The sequence below is a fragment of the Mus caroli genome, unplaced genomic scaffold (genome assembly GCF_978045245.1).
Source record: "Mus caroli unplaced genomic scaffold, Mus_caroli_1 scaffold_18, whole genome shotgun sequence".
Classification (NCBI taxonomy): Eukaryota; Metazoa; Chordata; class Mammalia; order Rodentia; family Muridae; genus Mus; species Mus caroli.
The window spans coordinates 34,399,561-34,424,718 of record NW_028227273.1 but is presented as its reverse complement, the minus strand read 5'-3'; the positions used below and the strand labels follow the sequence as shown (position 1 = coordinate 34,424,718).

Genomic DNA, 25,158 nt, shown 5'->3' with positions numbered 1-25,158 from the left:
CCCCTCCAGATACTCCAAACAGAATACACACACCTGTCCCACATCCCCTTCTCCCCTGAGGGAGTGGGGCTTCCCTGGGTATTCTCTTACCCTGGCACATCAAGTCTCTGGTGGATTAGATGCATACTCTCCCTCTGAAGCCAGATAAGGCAGCCCTGTTTTAGAATGGATTCCACTGTCCGGCTACAGCTTTAGGGACCATCCTTGCTCCAGTTGTTGATGGACTTATATTGTGGTGTCTAAATGAAATCTTGAGGACTAAGAAAAGTTATGATTTAAGAGGAATGTGTCAGAGACCATACCTTGAGAGAGCGAGCCCTTCACATTCTCCCACCCTAACAGGCCAAATGGCCTCGTGCTAGGTGCCAGTTATCACTCCCTCCTCCCTGTTCCTTTCCTGGCACCTGAGGCTGTGAGAGCTGGATTATAGTCCCCTCTTCCTTATCTCTTCCTGAATTCCCATGACAACCAAGGGCATGAGTTACCCCTGAGCCCGGTCTGACACCCCAAGGCTGTTAAGGAGGATCCATGTTCAGAAGGTAAGATGCAGAGTGCCTGCTACCTGGCGCCTGACTTCGGCCCTCATGTCCCCTGATGCCCACTTCTCTGTTCTTTGTTGATTCCCCCTCAGCCCCTCCCTATTCCCCTCGATCTATGCTTTAAACTAATAGACGGAGACCTTGATAGAACCCTCTACTTGGTCTCCAGCTCCTTTTTCTCTTCCTCCCATTTTCTTCCAGGTTTGTGGTCCCCCTTGCACACATGAATAACTGAATCCCGCAGGACGGGAAGAGAATGAGTTTGTGTGTGAAGTTAGCATGAATGGACTCATGATAGCTAATGTCTCTTAGTAACTTGATGCAGCTGGCTGGGTGAAATTCAACTGAGGAATATATTTTATCTTATTGTTCTGAGGATGTTTGTGAGCCAGGTACTGACTTGACTGATGACAAACTTGGAGGGATCTGCCCACTGTGGGCAGTATTATCCCTAAGGAGGTTTTTCTTGGTTGTATGAGAAAGATAGGTGGAGATTTACAGTGTAAACAAACTAGTAAACACCATCTTATCATTTATTTCTGAATCAAGTTCCTGCCTTCCATTCCTCATTTGTAGTCCCTTGATAACAAATTATAGGCTGTAAACCAAATGAGCCCTATAAGGCACTTCCTTCCATATTGTTTTCTATCAGTGTTTAACCAAAGAAACATAAAGTAAAATAGAATGGTAAATTAAAAATAAACTATGTTAAAATATAATTTTTAAATAAATTAAAATCTGTTAGTATATATTATAAAATTTTTCTATTAGCAATATTTCAAGGGTCATTGCAAGGCTTAAAATGACATAGTTCAGAAGAAATTACTTCAAAGAGAAATAGAATTGCAACATTGCAGTCTTAATTCTGAAAATATTTTTCTAATTATTCTATGATTTAACTATAGCCAACAACAAATTAACATTAGTGAGCTCAATCTAAGTCTGAGATATTTATTAGTTTTGAAGTAACACATTTTTAAGGTTTGAATGTCATATCAGGGTTTTCCACAGATAGTTTTAAATGTAAAAATAAAGAACTATGTAAGTTGTATTTTTTCCTCCTGGATATCCTCTGTCCCCTCTAACCTTATCAATTCTTGACTGGTTCCTTTCTAATGTTTAGATTTTTTACTCATTTAGCTCCATATTGTGGTGTTTATATTTGCATTTATTTTCTATGTATATAAATGTTTTGCCTGAAAATGTGCATGTGGGCCATCTGTGAGCAGAACCTATGATAGCCAAAAAGGGACATTGGACTCCCTGGAAATGGAGTTACAGGTGGCTGTGAGTCCACCATGTTGCTAATAGAAAGAGTTCTCAGTGCTCTGCAAGAATGAAAAGATATCTTAATCCCAAAGCTACCTCTCCACCCCTCTATTGTACTATTTTGAAAAATTTTATAGCATATTCTATAACATTATGTATACTATAATTTAAAATGACATATTTTGATTTTATAGAGTCAGTATAATTTCTCATAGAAAAAAAAAGATACCATACTGAAGAATTTATAAGTTTAATATGTGTTATTCTTTGTAGAAGGAAAAGAATTACCAGGGAGTAGAGATACTTTCTATCAACTCACATAATCCCTTTTACAGTTCTCCCTTGAATTTTATCTCTTCTCACACCCATCAAGAATAATAAAATAACTGTTCATCTAGTCTTCTACTTTTAAGGTTTTTTTTTTGTTGTTGCTTATTTGGGTTTTTATTTTTCATCTATAATTCATACATGATTGTTTCAAAAATAGGAAGACAGACAATACAGTGTATCTGCCCCACTCATCACCTCACAGTCTTCAGGTCTTCCAGGAGATCTGCTGCAGCCGGGGATACAGGTAAAACTGCATCTCAAATACTCATAGCAGCTGGGATCTCAAGGAAGTCCAACATATAAGGTTTCCCTCACCCCCTGTGAAAACTATATCTCTCTTCCCTTCCAGCCTGCACCTTTGCTGGGGCAGATCAGCATGTTTACTACTCTCAACACTCCATAGTCCGCAGGTCTTGCATGAGATCTGCTGTAGAAAAAAACACATTCTGTAGGATCCCAGGAGATCACCTGCAACCAGAGACACAGGAGGCAGACTCCAGGTAGAGATACTCAGGACAGTTAATACCAGAGTTAATCAAATGTAGAGAAACAAGCACAAGAACATGATCAAGGGAAGCTAATGTATTTATCCATCATCAGGACCCAGTTCTACAACCATCGAAAGCCCTGGATAACCCAGGACACCTGAAAGTCTGATGGTGACCTAAAATACAATCTCATGAAGATTAAAAAAAGACCTTTAAAGTGGATAAAGTAACTCACTTAAAGAAATACAGGAATACAGGTAGAAGCACTTAAAGAGGAAAGAAATGAATCCCTTAAAGAAATACAGGAAAACACAATCAAGCAGGTAAAGGAAATGAACAAAGTAGTCCAAGGTAAAAAAGAAAGAAAAATGAAAGTAGAAACAATAATAAATAAATCACAAATAGAGCCAAGCCTGGAAATGGAAAACCTAGGAAAGAAACCGCGAGCTACAATTGCAAGGATCACCAAAGAATTCAAGGGGTAGAAGAGAGAATCTCAGTTATAGAAGATAACATAGAGTATATTGACACACTGGCCAAAGAAAATACAAAGTATAAAAAGCTCCTAACCCAAAATATCCAGAAAGTCCAAGACACAATTAAAAGACAAAACCTAAGAAAAATGGGAATAGAAGAGAACAAAGATTCCCAGCTCAATGGCTCAGGAAGCATCTTAGAAAAAAGCATAGAAAAAAAACCTCCTCAACCTAAAGAAAGAGATGACTTTAGGCTTGCAAAAGCCTACAAAATACCAGATAGATTAGGACATAAAAGAAAATCCTCCAATCACATAATAATCAAAACAATAAATGTACAGAACAAAGAAAGATTTTTATGAGCAATATGGGGAAAAGACCAAGTAACATATAAAGGCAGACTTATGAGAAGTACACTTATCAACAGAGACTCTAAAAGCCAGAATATGATGGAGAGATGTCATGCAGACGCTAAGAGAACATAAATACCAGCCCAGGATATTATACCCAGCAAAAGTTTCAATCATCATAGATGCAGAAACCAAGATATTCCATGACAAGATCACATTTAAACACTATCCATTTATGTCCATCTCTACAGTGAATTCTAGAAGGAAAACCCCAAAACAAGGAGGGCATCTACTCCAAAAACCAAACAACAACAACAAAACAGAAACCAACAATCACTGATCTTTAATATAGCTTAACATCAATAGACTCAATTCCCTAATAAGAAGTCACAGGCTAACTGAATGGATATGCAAGCAAGATCCAGCATTTTGCTACAAACAAGGAACACACCTCAGTAACAAAGGCAAAATCTACCTCAAAGTAAAAGACTGCAAAAAAGTTTTCCAAGCAAAGTGTATCAAGAAACAATCTGGAGTAGCCATTCTAATGTCTAATAAAATAAACTTTCAACCAAAAGTTAACAAAAGATATGGGGCAGGACTCTTCATACCTGTCAAATGAAAATTCCACCAAGATGAGTTCTCAATTTGGAACATTTATGCTCCAAATGAAAGGGCACCCACATTCATAAAAGTAACTTTACTAAGGCTCAAAATACATATTGAACCCCACACAATAATAGTGGGAGACTTCAATATCTCATTCTTCCCAATGGACAGGTCATGAAAACAGAAAGTGAAAAAAAAAGGCACAGTGAAACTAATAGAAGTTATGAACCAAAAGGATTTAAAGATATCTATAGAGCATTTTGTCCTACAACAAAAGAATATAACTTCGTCTCAGCACCCCATGATACCTGCTCCAAAATTGACCATATAATTGGTCACAAAACAAGCCTCCACAGATACAAGAAGATTGAAATGATCCTATGTATCCTATCAGATCACCACCGATTAAAGGTAGATGTCAATAACAACAACAACAACAAAAAGAAATATCACCTATTCTTGGTAACTGAACAACTCTCTGTTCAATGATAACTTGGTCAGGGGAGAAATAAAATAATTTAATGACATTCTGGAATTCAATGAAATTGAAGACACAGTATACCCAAATTTATGGGACACAAAGCAGTGCTAAGAGGAAAATTCATAGCACTAAGTGTTCTTGTAAAAAAATTGGTGAGACTGTAGATTAGCAGCTTGACATCAGACTTGAAAGTTCTGAAGAAGAAGAAGAAGAAGAAGAAGAAGAAGAAGAAGAAGAAGAAGAAGAAGAAGAAGAAGAAGAAGAAGAAGAAGAAGAAGAAGAAGAAGAAGAAGAAGAAGAAGCAAACACATCCAAGAGAGTAGAAGGTAGAAAACAATTAAACTCAGGGCTGAAATTAATCAATTAGAAACAAAGAGAATTATACAAAGAATCAACACAAAACCTATTTCTTTGAGAAAATCAACAAGATGGATAAACCTCAGGCAAAGTACTAAAGGACAGAGAGACATAATCCAATTTAACAAAATCAGAAATGAAGATATAACAACAGAAACTGCAGAAATTCAAACATTCATTTGATCTTACTACAAAAGTCTATACTCATCAAAACAGGAAAATCTAGATGAAATGAATGATTTTCTAGACAGATATCACATTCCAAAGTTTAATCAAGAGCAGGTAAACTATCAAAACAGGTGCATATGCCCTAAGGATATAATAATCCTGGCAGCCATCCTCATCACCTTGTTAATAATTAGAAGCTATAATTCATTCTGTAAAGGGTATCACCTAATATTCAAGTAAGTCTAAAAATGTTTGCTTCATTTCTAGTAATTACAGTTGGAAATTTAAATTTTCTTTCCTTTTTTTTAGAGCAGAAGACCAGTCAGACTGTTTTCACTGTAAACAGTACCATGCCTGAGTACTGTATTTATAGAAGTTGTGCCTTGTTTGAATTAATCATTTGAGACTATGCTCCTGATTAAAGAATGTATATGACCTTAAAACACAAGTAAAAAGATAGCATGACACAATGATTATTTGTCTCTGAGAAAAAAAAATTATCTGAGAAATGTGAGCTAGCCATATCTTCAAGATTGGGTAAAAATGAAATAGAGTTGCCAAAAATACCATATACATCTACTGGAAAACATTGTAAGAGTTTCAGTAAGCTTGTTAAAAAGCTCTAACTTAGGAAATGTGCTTGATATAAAACCAAAAATGTATGACCTACCATGGATCAAAATCAAGAGTTGATATTGTGATCGTAAGTGTTGATGAACTTGCTTATTGAGTCACTGTGGTCAAAGAAGTACTTTAAGTTCAGAGATGTACATAAAAGTAATTGTATCTCTATCTAATATTAACTTTCCTTGTCTTTATTTTATATAAAAGACTTAAATTTGATAATTAGGAAGAACAAAATGAAGTTCCACTTATCTATCCTCTATCTATGAAATATAAATAAACTGATATACATTCACATGCAATAACAATAGTTTCAGTAGCAATGAGTTAAACAATAAAGTAACCATGTGTATTTTATAATAAAATCCTAGAGGTAGGCATTTACACAGTTGCTTTAACATCTGTAAAATTCTATCTAACATTATATCTATTGAATATTTTAATCATGTGTTTCTCCTTAGTGATCATTATTTAGATATTTTAGGATTAAATTATTTAGTGCTGAACAACAAATCTTTCTAGAAATAATAAAGGAGATACCAGGGAGGAAGAATATGAAAGAAAAACATCTTGTCATGGCATGTTATCATTATATCATGATAGATGTTATATCTTCTTTATTAATCAAAACGCTTCTCATAAAATAATTTTCATATATCATTCAATTTAAAATTTGATCCCAAATTAAAACTGAGTATACAAGCAACTCTTAGCTTTGTGTTATTACAGCAAAACTATATCTCTGTGGTAGTTTGAATATGGATGGGGACAATTTAAAAATTAAGTTTGACTCCTAATATAATCTTTTATAAACATAAAGTTACAAATAGAAAATTTGTGACACTAATAAAGAAATCACAAATTAGCAATATAAATCTTAAACATAATGAAGCTTAAAAATAAGTGACTAAAGAATGCTTTGGTTACTTTTTCCTTTATTTATAAATAGATTATCAATGAAGATAATTTTATTATCTCAACATGATGTAAGCAACGCATGGATATATGTTCTGCATATTAATGCTATTAGATCTTTTAAGACGAGAATATGAAAGTATGTGTAATTTTTACAGAATAAATACCAAAAGAAATCTATAATGAATGTTTATGTTATCATATTTGATTTATTTAATATACACTTCAAGTAAAGCTTCTTAATTGTTGCTTCTTCAAGCAGATCAGCTCTTTAAACAAACCAATTGCAGAAGTCTTGCAATTTCATTCATATGTATATTTTAGAGAAAGATACTTCTGCTATAAAAGTCTTCATGTAAAACTTGGAGCAATACCAAAGTAACTGTAATTAGTATTACATGTTACATTTCTAAGGTAATGATACCCACAATGCTACTCCACACTGTAGAAACAGTGGCAGGAAATTTTGCCTCCATGTATGACTACAGAAACCCTGGACATTTGCCATGTTTGAGTGTTTCTTGTTTCAAGTGATGGAGTGCATTGATGAATGTAATGGCAGGCAGTTGTTTGACAGAGAATGAACCTCATGTGAGGTCCTTAGTTGCATCTTGTAGTTTTGACTTCAGGAGAGGTATATCTGATATCTGCCTTTACCTTGTTTGCTTTTCCATTTAAAGATGATAATTTCTTTTATCATGCTCCAGTCATATAAATCTACCTGGTGTCCTCATTAAATCCAAGGAAATAAGTTTGAACTAAATGAACTTGTTTGAGGTTAACATTCCAGGCACCTCATTATACAAGTTGCAGATAGGCTATTAATCTATTCTAATATCCCAATTCTTTCCCTAAATATTTGTACTAAGGTATATTGTTTTCATTTTTAAATGACCTGTTTTCCATTTAATGTTTGTGGTTACTGTTTCTTCACAATGCTAAGGGAGAGTATCACACCTGAAATATGAACAAAGCAGAAAAGATATATGTCTATTGCAATTTGTCTGCCCTTGGAAAATACATTAAGTGAAAACTGGAAATATGTAGGAAAAAATTTTCTACATCTGAGCATCATATTCAGTCACTGTGAAGAAATGTGGAGAGTTGGGTTAAGTGAACCAGTTCTACTGCCCAGTTTAGACCCCATCTCAAAGAAAATTACAGTGAGAAATTCTATGATAAAGGCTTGAGCAGGCCCTTACTTCATATCAAATTATAGTAGCAAATAATCACTCTTCTTAATAAGAAAAGTTCCTATGGTTAGACTATGTCTATATTTTATTTCTGTATGTACTAAGGCATAATATTATGATAGTATCAAGTTAGGTTCAATGGTGATGACAGACTCAGTAATCATACAATTAAATTCTAGGAGCTATCATCAAAACAATTACCTCAATGAGTATATTGCTCACCAAGTGCTGAGTAAGAACTTCTGGATTCAATGTAGAGAGTAAATATGTCCTCCACTCAAATAGGCTTATCTACACATGCTTCTATCCTGATCTGTCCCTGAATATCACAAACTGTTATACTTGGTTATACTTCCACATAATTAAGTGCAATTCTTTACCTTGTCTAAATACTATTTGAAACAATTCAAAATGAGTTTTATTTGATCTTTGACAATTCTGTATTTCATTTGCTAATATGAAAATATTTTATTACATTTTTTTCTAAAATAAATAGAAACCTACTAATCTTGAAGACATAACTTACAACCAGACTTATCTATTCATTAAAAATTGAAGGTTGTCAAATTATCGCATTTCTCCATTACATCTTTTTATTGCTAACCCCCGTTATTCATCTTACATCTACTTCAAAGCAATATAGACTTCTTCTAAACTTAAAATCAATCACAAGAGGGGAAGGAGGGAGAAAAATGGGATGGAAAGTGGACAGGGGAAGTGGTAAGAGGGGAAAATGATCTGGTGTTGGCTGGGGAAAAGGATTGAAGCATTGAGGGCCAGGTGAAAGAATGGAAACAGGCAACTTTGGGTGATAGGAGGTTGGGGGAACCCTCTAGAATGTACCAGAGACCTGGGACATGAGACACTCTCAGGAATCAAAGGGAGGGACCTTAGATGAAATGCCCTACAGTGGAGAGAGGGAACTTTTAGAGCTTACCTCCAGCAGAAAGACAGGGCATCAAGTGAGGGATGGAGTTGCCATCCCACAGTCAAAACTCTGACCCATAATTGTTCCTGTCTGAAAGGAATGCAGGAATGGAAATGGAGAGGAGCCTGAAGAAAAGAAAGTCTGGCGACAAGCTCAAAATTGGATCCAGCTCAAGAGGAGGTCCCAAAGACTGACACTATTACTGAGGCGATGGAATGCTCACAAAATGGACCTATCATGTGTGCCCTCCAAAACACCCAACAAGCAGCTAAAAGAGTCAGATGCAGATATCTTCACCCAACCAATGGACAGGAGCTGGCGAATCCTGTGGTTGAATTAGAGAAAAGCTGGAAGAAGCTGAGAAGGGCAACCCCATAGGAGGACCAGCAGTCTCAATTAACCTGTACCCTTAAGATCTCTCAGACACTGGACTACAAACCAGGACACATACATCAGCTGGTATTATGCCTCCCAACACATATACAGCAGAGGACCTTTGGGTCTGGGTTCAGTCAGAGAAGATGCACCTAACCCTCAAGAGACTAGAGGCCCCAGAGAATTTAGAGATCAGGTGGTATGGGGGGCTGAGTGGTGCGGACATCCTCGTGGAGACAGGGAATGGGGAGGAGGTATGGAATGTTGAACAGTTGAAGGGTGGACTGGGAGGATATTAAATTCTGAAGTGTAAATAAATAAATAAAAGATGAAAGAACTAAAAATATCAAAAGTTTTATCATGTAATCTTATTGTTGAATTGATGCTGGGATTGTTTTGTGCAAGTCATGCAAAGTGTGGTGTAATTTTAATTATGTCACATGGCTGATTGTCAGGGGACCACAGCCAAAGTCCTTCTAGATGTATGTGATCCTCTGGAATGCAGACTGCTCTGGATATTTGTAAAGTCTGGCTGGGATACAGACATGCTCTTAGTATCTTTTCTTAGTCTCAAACAATAAAGGTAAGTTGAGTTTGTAGAAAAGGCTGGTATGTTTGAAAGTGATATATAATTAAAAGACAGACAAAGTAAAGAATCAGAAAAAGATTTAACAGGATGAGTCAGATGTAGGTTAAGCTCAACTCTCAGGAGAAGAGCCCACAAAAGATAGGTGACATAGGACAAGCATAGGAAGAGAAGTAGTATGAATGTGTGGCAGTTTTACTGTGAGTTTTACTGTGAGTTTTTCAGGCTAATCCTGAAACCCATAATAGCAATCTGTCTTCTACATACACTAGTGCACTAGTGGCACAGATGTGATAGGAACAACCAAACACTTTTGCTAAATTGTATTTAATGATCACTCTATGAGGTAGAACCCTTACTTGACACTTATTTAAATTTATTTTTATTATGTTTTTCTATTATTGGTTATTTTATTTATTTACATTTCAAATATTATCCCTCTTCCCAGTCTTCCCTCTTCAAATCCCCTATCCCATACCCTTCTCCCCTGCTTCTATGCAGATGTTCCCCCCACCCACCCACTTCTGTCTCACTGCCCTTGCATTCCCCTATGCTGGGATATTGAGCCTTCACAGTACCAAGAGCCTCCCCTCCCATTAATGCCAGATAAGGCCATCTGCTGCTATGTATGCAGCTGGAGTCATGGGACCCTCCATGTGTACTCTTCGGTTAGTGGTTTAGTTCTTGGGAGCTTGGGAGGGGTGGGGGGGGCTTGTTGGTTGATATTGATGTTCTTCCTATGAGGTTGCAAACTTCTTAAGCTCCTTCCCCTAACTCCTTGATTGCAGTCCCTGTGCTCAGTCTGATGGTTTGCTGCAGGCATTCATATCTGTATTTATCAGGCTCTAGCAGAGCCTCTCTTGGCAGACAGCTATATCAAGCTCCTGTCAGTAAGTACTTTTTGGCATCATCAATAGTGTCTAGATTTAGTGGCTGCATATGGGATGAATCCATAGGTGAGGCAGTCTCTGGATGACCCCACCTACATACACACACACACACACACACACACATATACATATATGTGTGTGTGTGTGTAAATGAAACACATATGCATATATACATATATACACATATATGTGTATACATATATATATAAACATGTATATATACACACATTATACACACACACACACACATATATATATACATACACAGTCACACACACACAAACATGTATGCAAATATCAAGCTTAGATGTTTTTATTGTCTTACATTTCACAAAGCCAATTTAAATCCTGAAATGTTCTAAATTTTCTCCTGTGAAAACTTTACACATCCTAAAATTATTTTAGGTTGAGTTTAATGCATGTGAAAAAGTCAACATGCTCCTATTTCCCTGATCACAATGTTTCATCTTTTTCTAGTGCTAAAATACCTAGCTCATTTGTAAAATAGATAATTATACCATCAGATACTTTTACAATTAAATATATGATTTTGTTCAAAGAAAAGTAATTCGAATTAAAAGATTTTAGTGGTGTTAACTATGATATTGAGGATATAGATATCTAACAAGATCCTGATTTTGTATTCAAGAATCAGAAACTTAACATTAAGCAACGTAATTAACATTTAGAAAATAAATACATACAGTCATATTTAATGCCCAGTGTTTTCAAATTGCTTATTAGAAAACAATGATACAAAATTTCAATTCTGATTGTTTTCTAGTCATATGTAATGTCATATCTGGTTGCAAAACAATATTTATACAATATACCAAGACTAAAGAGTTGGTGAATAAAATGGATAGGAGTCATTTTTTTAGGCCAAACAAATTATTAATCTTAAGATTCATTGTGTTTAAAGGATGATAATTCCATACTGAAAGAAATTAGAATTTTCACATTGTCTTTCAGGAGCTACATTATTATTCAAATATTTCAAATTTTGTAATAATTTAATCAGCTAATAAGTAAACCCATCCTCTGCAATTTCTTAGTGGTCATAAATGATAAGAAGTATTTAGTTACCTAACTTTTACAAATAATCAAAATAAGAATCTACTTGGAAACTAATTAAAATGATTATTTAAATCATAACTAATTAAAATGATTATTTAAATCATAACAAAGCATCACAACTCGTTTTCAATTATGGTTCTATTTACCAAGCTCAGCGGATTATGCTGTGAATGCTTAAACTGATCACAGTTTATTTAACTTACCATAGTCTTAATTATTATTTGAAAGGAGATTATTAAAAATAATTAATGTAATATTTTTGTTAAAGTTGTAATACTTAAAAGGCCTCACACTTTAATAAGTTAAATGAAACAAGACTATAAAATGTATGTCAAAAATATCTTAATTTTAATTCATGACATGACAAATACTTTCTCATAACATTTATTTATATTGTCCAACACATTTTTTAAATCCCTTTTGGGCTCCATGTGAAAATTATTATAGTTTTTTTTATTCTTTCTCATGATTGATCATTCAAGGTAAAAATAATTACTCACTTTTGCTGCATGTTAAACCTAATGAGCAATTTAAAATCTAATATTTAACATTTTCAAGGCTATCACCACTTATTGCTAAGAATTCATCAACCATTGATCAAACATAAATTATTCCAAAAATTCAGAAGAAAATATTTTCAAGGAAATAGCCAATAATAATGTAAAAACACAAAATAATATTTATAATAAAAATGTAAAAATGTCACTAAATTATAATAAAATTATCAAATAAATATAGGAAAAGGTGGGTAGACACTTCATACATGCATATATTAAAACAATAAAGCAACAAATATTTTGCCCAGCAAATCAAATCAATTTGTCAAACATGGAGTGCCTCATAATCATTTGTTAGGTTTGATTAAGAGTTTGAAAGACTTGACACTTCCTATAATTATACTTAATTTAGGATATGGATACCTGTGGCATATAATCATGTAAGAATAACAGTGTGTCGGTTTGGGCCAGAGATATGCTGGGTGAGGTGGATGACAACAAAAGAAAAGAGTTAAAAGTTTATCAACAAGCTGGAGAGATGTTTCAGCTTGAATTATGTGGACTGCTTTTGCTTTTGAGGTTTCTAAGTATACATCGTACTCTTGCATCCCTTCCTGTCCTAGGACCCATGTTGGATGGACTACAGCCATAGGTAAGTCAGGACATAATGGATCCAGTGTCTTCTTTTTGCCCAGGTGAGTGACTGCACTCACTTTTACATACCTACACACATAAAGACACACAAACAAACACACACACACACACAAATGAAAATTTAATAATTTGATTGCTTAAAATTATCAATATATTAAAATGAATTTACTAAATTTTAAAATTACAAAAAATATATACAAATGGCAACCAGAGATGTGCTGAGAAGCTGGCATATAAAATTTCTCTAGAATGTGACTATCTAGAAGAGCTAAGACTTCACATAACACATGTAGCTGAGGGTCCAGTCTATTAGAAAGACATTCAGTAGAAACAAAAGATTGTGAGTCCTTGTGCAACCTGAAGGCTTTTTTTTTTTTTTATCCCAAGGAGATTGAAAAGGAAAGACCTATTGATTTGCTGAAGAAAGTTTATCATCCATAAAGTCAACCTAAAGTAAACATAAGAAAACGACATAACATCTAAAACGTAGTATCTCAGGCTATCCGATGGGCACAGCGATTTCATATTTTCACTACTAGCTTGTCTAGAGAAAAAAAAAACAGATTATCTTTTCAATTTAGGTATGCAAACAAAATTGTGAGTGGAGAATTTAAGTAAATTCTATATATGCCTCTAGTATGCTGTGAAAATTTCCTGCTAGTACATTTCAAGAAATTCTAGTTATTTGAAAACATGTCATTTAACTTTAATGGCTGAATTCACACAGAGGTACATTCATCGATGGATGGATTAGATTACTAAATAGTGAGATATTAATAAAAACTCAAACAGTTTATCACATAATGTCAGTAGAAATTAAATTGCCATGTTGCAACAGGGCTTCCTGAAATTACAGCATTATTTTATTAATTTTTCTACATATGATAAGAGAATGGCTCAACAGAAAAACAGTAGGGGAGACATTTTAAGGCTAATTGATGCTGTGCCTAGAAGCTCCAATGACCTCTTTATGCAATCAAAATATAAACTAGTTATAAAAAAAATGCCCAGTTTCTCTAGGTTGTCAGTCCTCAGCCCATAACTTGAGTGTCTTGTTTAATTGTTGTCCATAAAAGCAAGAGAGAACCCAAAGGCCAACCTAGGGTAAGAAGAATGATCTTAGATACCACATTAAATTGGACCTTCTAAGAGCTCATGAAAATACAAGTAGAATATGAGGAACAAACTAGAACTGGAGATAATGAGCTGGGACTCATCTCTGGTGTTTGGACATAGGGAGTGTGGGGAAGAATTTCCTGTGAGAAGCTTTAGAGAAAGGTATTGCATAGGAAGGACCTAAGCACACTACAACCCTAACTTCTACAGGGTCCTGCACTGAGTTTAATTTTTAGTCATGACAGGTAGACACTTACCTTTCAATGCTGAACAGTTGTCTTGTATAAATATTTTCATGTGGTAGAACATTGTCACAATAAAAAGTTATAAAGAATGCTATAACAGTCACCATCTTGAGTTCTTTAATACTTTATATGTATTTTTGCAACAAATATCTATCACTTTGTACACAAATCTATTTATTTTCCTGTTTCTCACTTTAGTTTAATTATTCCATTATTCCTCGGAAACTTTATATGGGAAAATAGTGAGTTTGTGCATTACCTGTTTGATTTCCTCTCTCACTAGCATCACCTATCCTGCTAAAATCTTTCCTCTATAATTAGTCTGACTTCACTTTTGAGACTTTCTGATAATTTTTACCCATCAGTGTCATTAAAGTCATGTGTATTTGCATAAATGTGGGTTTATTTACTGGAACATCAGTAATATACCCATACATATACCACTGAGAAAATGACAGCTCTTCCCTCAACACCCATTAACTGGCCATAGATCCTCAGGGAAGGCTGAAACCTCAGAGGCTCCTCCCTCATTCATGATGAAATGATAATGGGCCCAGTTTTGTTCAGATCTTGTAGAGTTAACTACAGGTACAATGAACTTCTTATTGAAATGACCATGACATGTTTCAAAATTATTGTTTCATAGTCTTCCTAAACTTGGGAAAACAGGATATTAGTGCCCCATTTAGAATCAAACACTCCATAGCTACGTTCTGTTCATACTTCAAGGTTTGAGTCTTTATAGTAACTCCAAGCCACTACAAAAAAAAAAAAAAAAAAAAAAAAAAAAAAAAAAAAAAAAAAAAAAGAAGAGGAAGAGGAAGAGGAAGAAAAAGAGGAAGAGGAGTAGGAGAAAAAAGCCTTCTTTGTTGAAGGCTGAGCATAGACATAGTCTATGTTGACAAAGAAAAGTAGTTAGAAAGCAATATGACAACATGCCTGCCTGGCAGAACAGCAGTAATAGCCACCTAAGTTACACATCATGCTTGAGTTTACTTTTGTGGAAAAAAAAAAAAAGCATCGAATCCAATAAGAGACAAGTCTCTTACCTTAAAATAGTTATTTTACTACTGCACCTGTGGGAACAATCAGGCCATTACTTTTATCTTGTGGTTTACATTGTAGGCAAGGATTCATAGATCATTTGTCTTACTCCCAGCTTGCATGGCACTCTTTCCACATTAAGAAATCTAGCAAAGAAGGAGAAAATTTCCAGCTCAGATCTTGTTTTAATCTCAATAATCTCAATAACATGGAACCTAAATGTGTACTGTCTTCAGAAATAGTGTCTTATGATCACTTTCTGGAGGAAAAATCCAAGAATATTCATAATCATATAATATTTTGTGGGTGTCAATGACTCTCTTGACTTTTCAAATATTGGTAGAGAACTTTCACAGGATTCATTTAAAAATCTTTGACTTCCATCCACCCATGAAAGGTATCTCCATTCAGAACACTTTTTTTTTAATGACAAAGGTAGCAAACAAGTGTAAAGGTCTTCCTACATCTTTAATTTGATATAATCTCCAGCTGTACCTCTATCCCATGTTCCTGATCTCACTACTGCTAAGGTCTTTCCAACATGGTTTTCAAAATACTTTTGTATTAAGTATGCTTTGTTACCTTTCTTTAAGGCTTCTTTCCACTCCTTCTAATGCCTTTACTCAAGATTGCTGGGTTTTAGAGCACTCAAAGTTATTCACCTTAATTCTAAGGATTGGAATGTGGGATGTAAATATGAGAGAACATGCTTCAAGTTGTCTCAATATAGCAGGTATGCCACAATCAGTATAATTTTCCCAAGTTCTGTGACTATATATTCCTATTTTAACTTTAAACCTATGTATCCTGAGATAGCACACTATAACAGAGAATCCCATTCTGTGTGCCCAGATCTCACAGATCTTTGAGCATAGATTTCATGTAGACCCATGTGTGGAAGTTCAGCAAGACTCAAACTTTCTGACCTCTGAGCCTATCCACTCTTGAACAAGTTGAATCTGGCATCTCTATGCAACTCTTTCTCTTTCAAACAAGAGGTGACTTGGAATAAATAAATAATTAAATAGGTATTTTAAAAAGAAAAATAAGGAACGCTAGAGAGTACTTTGTTAGGATTGACAGTTTAAGCAGGCACTCATCTCCAAAATTAGAGCAGATAAAAAGAAAGATTTTAAGTGTTTCCACCATATGTTTTTCTCAGTCTTTTCAAACTCAGCATCAATAAGGCGAAATTAATGAGTATATATATATATATATATATATATATATATATATATATATACACATATATATACATATATATAATCATATATCATGTATCCTATATCCCATATCCTATATCATATATTATATTAATGAATATATAATATATATGCAATAATGTGTGTGTGTGTGTGCGCCCACGTGTGTTTGTGTGGTGTTATATTTAATCTCAACTAATGGTTTCTACCCCTCCTTTGACCATTTAGTTCCCAGACAAAGACACACAACCTTTATATTTATAATAAGCCTTTAATGCACTAGAACTGTGCAGGCATATAATCTCTAGGCTATATTTTCTAGCCCCCTATGTATACCCCCAGATATGACTTGCCATGAACCATGTGGAGTGCTTTATTCCAACTGATCAACCTACAGTACCTTACTCAATGGCACCTTCTATTTTCTCCATCTTCCCCTCTCTCCTGAGTTTTCTCTTCTCAGATCCCAAGTCCAGGAACCTAAAATTTGCCTGTCTCTTTTCTACTCAACTCTATGCTGTAAGCATCTTTATTCACCCATCAGGGGTAAACTGGGGGTTGGGTTACATACCATCCCTTGTATACATGCAAATTCCCTCATTCCTGGTAAATAATCTATGGGCTAGTATTTAGTATTACAATACAAAGCAAAAGCCCAAACCCTGACAAGTGTATTTGCTTATCAGGATGTGAGAATAACCATGAAAATATTTCATTTCATTGTTTCCACATTTTTGGACATGCTCAAATACACATTCAAATATGACTAAATACAAATTATGAAAATAAATTAAACAGAAATATATAAAATATAAATTTAGGTAATTTGTGGAATTTTATTTATGAACTAAATGTTTCTGTTTATATTTAAAACTATTATTATACATATATGTTTCATTTTAATGTTTTAAATATAAAATTCAATGTACTTAGAAATATTATCAGCAGAATCCATAGGTAAATTCTACAGGGATGCTAAAGAAAAGAGAAAAAGTATTTCCATTATCATATTCAGGTACAATGCTTTCTTTCACCTGAATAATATGACCCACATTATTTATATTCATAGGTACTACAAACTGTGAAGGTAGCTGTGGAAGTCCATAAAACAATCAAAAATTAACTTCATTTTACATTACTGACTGTGTTCGAAGGCATCCAACAATATTAAAGACAAATAGTTTAAGGAAGAAAGAGTATTGAACACATAGCCTCAGAATTAGCACAAGTAATATATATCCATGCATGGAGTGAAATAATGATGAGAATCTGGGACCCCAAAATAGGATGCTTAGATATAAACATGGTCAAACAATGGAGTATATTAGGAAGCAGACACTCCACAACAGTTAAAGAAATCATGCTGGGTAGTCTGCATTTTTTAATTAATATAGTATAATGCTTCAAGTATTTTAGCCTGATTGTCTAGTTGGATAAAACCTTTTTGGATCAGACATTATAACTATTTTAAAACAAATTTTAAAAATCCCATATTACAAAAAAAAGCTATCCACGAGTATATTAACCTTGTGTTTAGTCTCAAATATTTATAGATATTAGATACATACACATAGCATAATTTTAAAAAAGCAGTGGAAAATCTAGTTTCTAATATTTTTGTACTTAAAAATGTGGACTTGGTCTTGTGAAGATTATATGCCCCCTGATAGGGGAATGCCAAGGCCAGGAAGTGGGAGTGGGTGGGTTGGGGAGCAGGGTATAGGGGATTTTGGGAGAGGAAACTAGGAAAGGGAATAGCATTTTAAAAGTAAATGAAGTATATATCTAAAAGAAAAAAGAAAAAAGTGTGGACTGTGTGAGCTTTTCTTTGAAGGGATATTGGGTAGCATGCCTCCAGTATTCGGGACTGAGATTCCACCTCACACCAGTCAGAATAGCTAAGATAAAAATCTCACGTGACAGCAGATGCTGGTGAGGATGTGGAAAAAGAGGAATACTCATCCATTGCTAGTGGGATTGCAAACTGGTACAAATACTCTGGAAATCTGCTTTGTGATTCCTCAGAAAACTGGACATAGTACTATTGGTAGATCCAGCAATATCTCTCCTGGGCATATACCCAGAAGATGTTCCAACTGATAATAAGGACACATGCTCCACCATGTTTATAGCAGCCCTATTTATTTAAGCCAGATGCTGGAAAGAACCCAGATGACTATCAACAGAGGAATGGATACAGGAAATGTGATACATTTACACAATGGAGTACAGCACAAATATTAAAAACAGTGAATTTATGAAATTCTTAGACAAATGGATGGATCTGGAGGATATCATCCTGAGTGAGGTAACCCAATCACAAAAGAACACACATAATGTGCACTGATAAGTGGATACTAGCCTACAAGCTTGCAATAACCAAGATAAAATTTGCAAAACACATGAAACTCAAGAAGAAAGACCAAAGTGTGAAACTTTGATCCTTCTTAGAAGGGGGAACAAAATACCCATGGAAAGAGTTACAGAGACAAAGTGTGGAGCAGAGTCTAAAGGAATGACTATCCAGAAACTGCCCCACCTGGGAATCCATCCCATATACAACCAACAACACCAGACACTATTGTGGTTGCCAATAAGAACTTGCTGACAGGAACCAGATATAGCTGTCTCCTAAAAGAATCTGCCAGTGCCTGACAAATATAGAAGTGGATGCCCACAGCCATCCATTGGACAGAGCACACTATCCCCTGTGAATTAGGTAGAGAAAGTACCCAAGGAGCTGAAGGGGTTTGCAGCCCCATAGGAGGAACAACAATATGAACTAATCATTACCCCCAGAGCTTGGACTAAGCCACCAACCAAAGAAAACACATGGTGATCTGGTGGGACTCATGGCTCTAGCTGCATATGTAGCAGAGGATGACCTAGTTGGATATCAATGGGAGGAGAGGCTTTTTGTCCTGTGAAGGTTATATGCCCCATTATAGGGAACTGCCAGGATCAGGAAAAGAGAGTGGGTAGGTTGGTTAGCAGAAGGAGAAGGAATAAATAGGAGGATTTTCTGAGGGGAAACTAGGAAAAGGGATAACATTTGAAATGAAAAATAAAGAAAATATCTAATTTAAAAAAAAAAGAATTCAGGGGCTCAAGAAGTAGCTAAGTCTATAAAATGCTTTCCTAGCACTCTTGAAACCCTAAGCTTGATCTCCATCACATCATAAAACTGGAATATAGAGACATGACTATAATCACAGTATCCAATGAATGGAGTCAGGAGAATACGAAGTTAAGGTAATTTCCATTACATATATATCTTAAGTCCATGGAACTTAGTTTCAAAAATGACCAGATGTATGTGTAGATTTTCATGGGCTTTTTCATTATGTTTGGAATCTCCTTATCCCTATCTTCCCTTTCCCATTGTCTTTTCTTGTGTAAATCTATTTACCCTGTTTTGTTCTTCTCCTCTTTAATATTATCTATGATCTGTTATCCACTATACCTAATACATTATCCTTTCATTAGGCTCATTATAGATTTATGATTGCTAAAAAAAATCCTATAATTTGAACATTTAGAATTAGAAAGTTAATACTAGGTGGGCTAACAACTATGAGTTAGGATCATGGAGTCCCCATAGGCCCATGAATCAATACAAGCTATTTGTTATTCTTGGTTGCTGACCAGACATAGATAACAAGATCATACTGATGAAGATCCCATACATTTGTGGTATGATACACAAAAATCAAACTGGAACTGTACTGCCATCATACTTGTTATATCTAACCACGCCAGGAGGTACATCAATTGGATTAAATTGTTACTCCACATGAGGGAATTTTACTGTAAACCTGATCAAAAGCACAAAGCCGTGGAGAGCATAGGACCTTGGCATGAATCAATTTTGCATTTTTTTCTTCTTAATTGACAGGTTCAAACTACCTTTAAAATTCTATATCCATACTAATAAACAACTACCTCTCTTCGCTTTACTTTAGTAAGGATTTTTCTAGTGGATCATCAAGGCAAATCTTATACCTGTACAGATGGATGGGAGTAAGTAACAGTTGAGTAATCAGGCCTAAAGAAGACATTATACCAGCTGCACTAAAACTCAGGGAGCAGGTAGAAAGGGGGGGAAGCAACATAATATGTAGTAAGAAAAAGTTGGGAAAAGGAGAGATAAATGAATGTCATGTGGTTGCCAATAGAGAGAAAGTGCAATCAGTGCAATAAGGATCTGTCAACATCTATGGATAACTGTATTGGGTCTGTACAAGAACTGATACATTGAGCCAGACAAAGATGAAGGAAGAACCCATGGGCCCATTATTTAATTATTTCCTATAAATAAATTCAGAAGAATAAGGAGCAAGAACCTTCACTTGTGAACCAACTGGTGACCTCTCCTGGTTCCAATGAATTATCCCAATCAAACAGGTACACAAATAACCCAGTTAAGCCTAATGTGTCACACAAGCAAACAAAAGTCAAGAGTCTGAATAGGAGTATTTGGCAATTAGGGGATGAATTTGACAGACATAGAAAGAAGAAAAGAGAGCTTAGGAAGAGTAAACCTAATCATATATGAAATTGCCAAAAGTAAGAATATTTCATAATACATAGTTTTAATTAGAAAAAGAGCAGGAAAAAGTGGATGGAGGGAATCAAAACAACCAGATTTGTAAATAGTATCTGAGATGTAAAATTTATCTGATTTTAATAAACAATCCCCTGTGTTTCTCATGTCCCAGGTATACCTATAATAATCCCCCAAAATTTTACTTTTTGCTACACTTTTCCAAAAAATTCATAAAAATTCCCAACTTCTTCTTTCAGGGTGCAAGAACCTATTCATTTAGGATTTATTTTAAGTTTAATACTCACTGACATTTAAAACATAATTTAAATTACAGTTACATTTAGAGAATCATCAATCCTTTAAAAAATAAATTGTCTTTCATTGAAATAGAATTATATCACCCTCTCCTTCTGTTTTCCCCTAAAGATCTTCCCAGAAACTCTTCTTGAAACTCCTAATAAGTCTAAAGTCCTCAAGTTAATGTCTACTAGTATTTTTTGAGACACAGTCTCTCTATAATTCCCTGACTGATCTGAAATTCTTTATGTAGTTCTTACTGGGTTTAATATTCTGAATACTGGGAGTAAAGTCACGAATCATCAGTCTTAGCTGTCTCAGTAGTATGATGACATATATAAAATGCATGAATATACTGCTGTTTATGGTGGCTTGTATTTTCCACATGGAAAAATATGAATGACAGCTTTTATGCTTTTATTAGCAAGCTGAAGCTAAAGGTGGTAATAGATGACAAGGTCACACATAAGGATGTTATGACTGAATAAAATGTAACATACATTCAGCCATAATAAGAAGGAGAATATGGGTATGTGATGTTGGTGATGATAAAATGTGTTCAAATATTTTGTATGGCAACGAATCAAAAAAATATTGTAAATGTAATTTGCATACGTCCAAGGATATAATTTATAAAAACAACAATTCAAACACAGTGGTTTGGACTTAGTTGTTTATATTTCAGTCCTTAAAAATATGAATTGATTGATGCAGAATATCTATTGAGAGAGAAAAAAATGTACTCAGCTTCATGATCCAGCACTATCAATATACTAATTGAATCAGCAAGGAAAAGAGCTGGAGCTACAGTAATTTAAAATATGATGTCAACTATCCAAATGTGGCCTGACTACTATTGCACTCATAATTTTTCTCAACTCAATTCTTCTAATTATTTGTTTGAAATATACAGTGCATTGCTATTATAAAATTCCCATCCTTATTATTCACAGTCATTCTTTATTCCAGTATGAAGCCTTAGATTCTAATAGTTTTTTTTTTATTTTATGATGATTCATACTTTCAAAAAACAACTTAAAAGATGTGTTGAAAATTTGCCAGAGTTTAAACAACTAAGGTAGAAATTTGAAAGTTATTTTCTAGTTTCAAGAAATAATAGATAAACAAATCTGAACAACCCAGATGCCCCATGACAGAAGAATGGATACAGAAAATAGTAGTTCCTTTACACAATGAAATATTACTCAGCTATGAAAGAATGAGGACATCCTGAGTTTTGCAGGCAAATGGATGGAACTAGAAAATATACTGAGTAAGGTAACTTAGATGTAAAGTTATGGACCCCCTCCAGGCACAATATTTGGTTGGTAGTTTAGTCCCTGGGAGCTCTGGGTGGTTCAGTTAGTTGATATTATTCTTCCTATGGTGATGTAATACCCTACAGCTCCTTTATTCCTTCCCCTAGCTCTTCGCTTGGGGTCCCAGGGCTCAGTCCAATGGTTGGCTGTGAGTATCTGCATCTGTATTGGTTCCTTCTCGGGGAACAATCTTAGCAGGCTCCTGTCAGCAAGCGCTTCTTGGTATCAGCAATGGTGTGGGGATTTGATTTCTTCAAAAATGAAGAGAGAATCTTATTACACATATGGACTTTCAATGTATGTACGATAAAGATACAGTTTTGTATCTAATACTAAGCTGCCAACCTGTTTAAGTAGCTGCCAAGAGTTACCCTAATAGCATGAAGCCTTAATGAGGAGGTGGATACAGCTGATAAAAACTGGCATAGGACAGCTATAAAACAAAGAACATCAAATAATGAGTAGAGCTTAGGAAAATTAGATCAGGTTACAGTAAATATTAGCACCAACTGCAAAACGCTCTTTGTAAAGAAAAGGTTATATAATTCCCAGATCATATATGTTCAAAAATACACGAAAAATATATCTACAAATAATGCTGTCTAAAAAATAATATAGAATTTTTTAAAAAAGACTACATTTTACAATGGAAAGAAAAAGCATTCTTAAAAGGGTTTGCCATTTGGAAATCAAAGGCCTATTAAATAATTAACTGAGCATTTGATAAATATAGTAAGTTTGTTACACACAATTATGTGTATAAAATGATTAGAAAAAAATATCACAGCAAAAAAATCTATGTCTGTTTACAACATCTGTAGCAATTAATTAAGAATGCTTACTATTTTTGACTCATATTCTTGTTTTACCAATCAGTGTGTCTTTAATTTGAGAATGAAAATCCAAGAAATTAGTACTGTTATGCCCCATATGAAAAATGAGCTTGAAATGCTCAATTTTAAAAAGAAAACTATACTTACAGTGTTACATTCCTATTGACAGTCACATTAATTTCATTTGTAATATATGTTCACTCTATTTTTAAGACTGAAATTTTAAAAATTAGAAGTATGAAAATAGAAGACTCAAGTTAAATAATTACCATTTACATGAAATAAGTTGGTTTAATTATTTGTAATCTGAGTGCTTGATGTTTACATAGTTTCTCTTCAAAGATTGTTATACATTTCTAAATTAAATATATCTCAATTCCAGGCAAGAGTTTCAAAAAAATAGGAAATGTGTATTTGGCATGGTTTTTGTCAGTTATAATCATGTTTTAGTAATTTTTAGAAATTTTTTGAGAAATTCTCCATATAAAATGCAAATTAGCTAGGCAATGGTGGAGCACACCTTTAGTCTCAACACTTGGGAGGCAGAGGCAGTCAGATTTCTGAGTTTGAGGCCAGCCTGGTCTACAGAGTGAGTTCCAAGACAGCCAAGACTACACAGAGAAATCCTGTCTAGAAAATAACAAAAAATAAATGAAAATTAGTAAAACATTTCTAATGATCTGTTTATCAACACACACCAAAGAAGAAATTGTGTAAAACAAATTGTCAGGCAGAATTATTTCTAGAAATTTATGTTGACAAAAATATCTATTATAGTATTGTTTATAATGGTGAATAAGGAGAAATATGGCAAAATTTAACACAAAATTTCTTAAATAAATTGTAGAATTATTTGTAAACATTCACATTATGAATAAAATATATATTTACTTATTCACTTTGCAGCCAGCTCATTACTCCCTTCTCAGTCACCACCACCCACAATTCTTCCCTATCTCCCATCTCCTTCTCTTCTGATTTTACATATAAATTTTAAAAGATATTTACCTACTGTTTTCACATTTTCAAAGCCAGTATTGCCAATATCTTATATGTTAATGTTATAAATATAACTAAAATTAATGAATTGACTTTGATAAAATATTAAAGAATTCAAAATTATTTCTGACAGATCAATTGTTACACTTTCATGGGCCATTCATTTTATTTTTACATAACAATAGAAAACTTGACTTTACTTGGAGTGACAGGTACATAACCTCATCTAATAAATCACATGTCTATAATGTTACTTATTTTCTGTAGATGTTTAAGGCCCCACTGTTGTCACATTCAACTAGAAATAAATTGACAAAGCCTTACAAAACTCACAGAAGGTAAATAATGGGCTCCTAAAATACGCAGGATTCACCTCAGCTATTTGAACCTGAAATTCAAATACTTCTTCCAGTTTTGCCCTTGAAGACATGTTAGCTTCATTATAGGAATGAGAGAAACATTCTAAAGGTCATTACTCTAAGATGCATCAAATCCCTTTATTACTTGCTGAAACTCCTCATTAAATAATTCTTACTCTGTAGCGCCTATTTCTGAAAAAATATTGAAATGGTGCAATTTTGTTAAATCATCTTGTTATTAAGAGAAGCATGCAAACTTCTGTTCATATAGGAAAATAATAGACTGTGAAACCACTTACTGTGTTGACTTAAAGGAACACCTGTAACATGAATTAACCTGTTAAGGCAATTTCCTAGATCTGATAAAGGAGAAGGATGCTCCTCAAAGGAGG

The 25,158-nt window shown here is 34.3% G+C and overlaps 1 long non-coding RNA gene across 1 annotated transcript in view; it reads left to right on the top strand.

The window, feature by feature from the left end:
* Positions 1 to 426: 426 nt before the first annotated feature.
* LOC147000384 (uncharacterized) overlaps positions 427 to 25,158 on the top strand; it is a 35,825-nt gene continuing 11,093 nt past the window's right edge. The window contains exons 1-2 of the long non-coding RNA XR_015045996.1: positions 427 to 539; positions 12,776 to 12,847. This is a non-coding gene — a long non-coding RNA (uncharacterized LOC147000384). The remainder of the gene's footprint in view (positions 540 to 12,775; positions 12,848 to 25,158) is intronic.